The sequence below is a fragment of the Petaurus breviceps genome, unplaced genomic scaffold, assembly GCF_028583685.1.
Source record: "Petaurus breviceps papuanus isolate PSGF00001 unplaced genomic scaffold, PetGlider_PUasm1.0 89893, whole genome shotgun sequence".
Taxonomy (NCBI): Eukaryota; Metazoa; Chordata; class Mammalia; order Diprotodontia; family Petauridae; genus Petaurus; species Petaurus breviceps.
This window is the reverse complement of record NW_027187139.1, coordinates 647,445-650,916: the sequence shown is the minus strand read 5'-3', so window position 1 is coordinate 650,916 and position 3,472 is coordinate 647,445. Positions and strand designations below refer to the sequence as shown.

At 36.2% G+C, this 3,472-nt stretch overlaps 1 pseudogene; it reads left to right on the top strand.

Annotated features, from left to right (window-relative positions):
• Positions 1-367: 367 nt before the first annotated feature.
• Positions 368-743, top strand: LOC138176540 (mitochondrial import receptor subunit TOM7 homolog pseudogene; annotated as a pseudogene).
• Positions 744-3,472: the final 2,729 nt, after the last annotated feature.

Below are 3,472 nucleotides of genomic sequence, written 5' to 3'. Positions count from 1 at the left end.
GCTTAGTTTATTGCCAGGACCATCAACAAAATCTTTCCATTATAGGAGAGCCCATCAGAGCTTATATTCAGTTGGCACAGAATTTCAGTACCCAGAGTAAACTTGGTGTAGATGTGTGCTGCAGGCTGTTCCTTGAGGCTTTCAAGAAACATTTGTTAAAGTTACTATATTAGCATACCTCTGAATTTGGCAATTGCTTCAGCTCAGGGCTTGATTAATTATTTCTTGGTTTTCTGAATTTAAGAAAAGGGTAAAGAAAAAATTCAGAATGCAGATTAAATTTGAAAGTGTTAGAGGCTGGCAGAGGAGGACGTGGGAACACGAGCTTGCTGGGGCCGCCGCCATCGCCGCGGCCATCGCCTTCACCATGGTGAAGCTGAGCAAGGAGTCCAAGCAGTACCTGCAGCAGCTCTTCCCGGGGCGGCCTTCGCTATCCGCTGGGGCTTCATCCCCCTTGTGGGATGTACCTGGGATTCAGGAGAGGTGCAGATCCTAGAATGCCTGAACCAACTGTTTTGAGCTTGCTTTGGGGATGAAAGACTGTTTGAACATCTGGATTGGCAGCAATCAGTGGACAAGAGAAACCCTGCTGGTGTGCACTTTGGCCAGAGTAACGAAGTGAAGCTCCTTCCTGGGCGCCCCAGGGGTCTTACTTCACGGCGCATATATGGCAAAATAGTTCTTCTGATTAACTTTTGCATACAGAATGTATCAAAATAAATAACTTAAACCATGAAAAAAAATTGAAACTGTTTTATGTGTGCATTTTCCCCTTGTATTCTGTTTACATAACATTTACCCATACATGTCTAAATCTATGTTATCCTATAGTCCTACATTTTTATTTTATAGCAGAGGAAAGCAAAGGCCAAAGAGGAGAAAGGGTGTGCCAGATTTCATGCACATAGTCTGATTCAGAGACAAGAAACCACAGCTCTACATAATGCTCTATCCAACTGCTGGCCTTAGCTCACCATTCTTATACTTTTTAAACAGTATGACAACGAATAGCATATAGAGGCTAACAAAGAGAGGAAACAGAAAGTGATTGTTAAATTGGTACTGATATTAAAAAGGAGTTTTAGTGTAGAGGAAGAACTTTTGCATGTGAAAAGTCTACAGCTTGGGAACAGATCACAGGCCCCAAAGTAAGTCTATCAATGTTTATTGACTAGACTAAAGAATCTAGTGTTTCTTAATAAAGAAGGTTAAGATATGGACCAAAAGAAATTTAGAAAGATTGTCACAGACTCAACCCTCTAGCTGAGGAAAACATTAAATATGGCTTCTCCCACAGGGTAATAGCTTCTAAGAACAGGACATAATAAGAAACATACTTACTTTTCAAGTAGACATATAATCTAACACACTTTACAAAGACATGGTAATGTTGATATTCTTACCTATTATTTAAAAAACTTTTTTGTTGTCCTTGGAAAAGTGACACATGCAGCTTTCTCTTAAAGATGACCTCATCCCTGTTATCAAATCAACCTCTTCAACAATTTTAAGTAATAATTGGTGTACTCATCTTTTTAAAAAAATTATTTCTTCTGACCTTCTTGACTTTTTTGTTTTACCAAATGAATTTTGTTATTTTTCTCTAATTTAATAATCTTGTGGTAATTTAGTTATGATTTCAATGAATTATAGGTCAGTTTGGGTAATTTATTGGGGGAACTATGTGGTGCAGTGAATAGAGCACTGGCGCTGGAGTCAGGATGACCTGAGTTCAAATCTGACCTCAGACACTTAACACTTACGAGCCATGTGACCTTTGGCAAGTCACTTATCCCCAATTGCCTGCCCTCCCCCCTCCAAAAAAAAGCAACAAAAAATTGTCATTTTATTGTATTGATCTTGCCATCTGTAATGCCAATGTGATATTCACCGTGCCCATGGCAGCTATGAGTATGCTGGTGTAGTTGTGAATCACAAAATGTAACTGACTCTCCACGTGCAGGACAGAACCAAAGCATTTATTCAAATACCAGAAAGCCGAATCCCCAAGCCAGAAAGCCAAATTTATCATAGCAACCAAGAAGCTAGTACACGTAACAGATGCAACGAGCACCAACATTCCCAAGCTGTCAGGCCTTCAAAACAACATAGGCTCCTCTAAGCAAAAATGATCCTCTCACACTCATGCTAGCTGCTCAGCCTCCATGCTGCCTGCTCCCAGGACTTCTGACTCTCTCTCCTGCTTCATGGGCTCCAATGGGATTATTTTTGGCCTATTAAGGGCAGGAAATGTCTTCACATACCCATTATCATTACACCATCCCATGATCAATAAGTATTACTGAAATTTCAAAATCTGATTTTTTTTTCATAAAAGGGTTTCTTTCTAATTTCTTGCTTATGTAATACTGAATTTATTTTGGCAAGAGATATTTTATACTGGCTAGAGTTATTATAAACAGGGTAGTTTTTACTATTTCTTCTTATAGAGTTTTGTTTGTGCCATATACAAATGCTGATGATTTATATGCATTTACTTTATATGCTGCTGCTTTGCTGAAATTATTGATTAGTTCAACTAACTTTTTAGTAGAGTCTTTGGGATTTTCCAAGATTATCATCATGTCATCTACAAAAAGAGATGGATATATTATGATATTTCTATTATGATTCCATTTCTTTTTCTATTATTGCTAGATTTCCCAATACAATATTGAATAAAGTTGTTGACAATGGACATCCTTATTTCACATATGATCTTCCTGGGAAGCCTTTTAGCTTATTTCCATTACAAAGAATGATACCAATGATTAAAAGAAAATGCTTCTTATCATTTTAAGGGGGGAAAATCATTTATACCACAGCTTTGAATTTTTTTTAATAAAAATGTGTGTTAAGCTCTATCAAAAGTCTTTTCTTCACCTATTACTACAATCATATTTTTTTACTTTTAATATTGACATGATCCTACCTAATTCTTTTTTATGATACAAATACGGTACTGATACCTAAATTGGAAAGAGTTGAAATAGGAAAAGAAAGTTATAGTTCAAAGGATATTGATGCAAAAAACTTTTCATGAGGAAAATACCTTATGAACAGGTGGAATTTTTTTTTACCAGGAATGCAGGGTCAGTTCAATATTAGGAATACTATCGGCATAATAGACCTTATCAACAGCAAAACTAAGAGAAATCATATTATTGTCTCAATTGATGAAAAAAAAATCTTTTAACAAAATACAACACCCATTCCTATTAAAACACTAGAGAGTTCAGGAATAAATGGAGTCTTCTTTAAAGTGATAAGTGACATATATCTAATCACTTTCAAGCATTACATGTAATGGAGATAATCTAGAAGCATTTCCAATAAGATCAGGGGTGAAACAAGGATGTCCATTATCACCACTGTTATTCAATATTATACTAAAAATGTTAACTTTAGTAATAAGAGAAGAAAAGGAAAATGAAGGAATTAGAAAAGACATTGATGAAACAAGGCTATCACT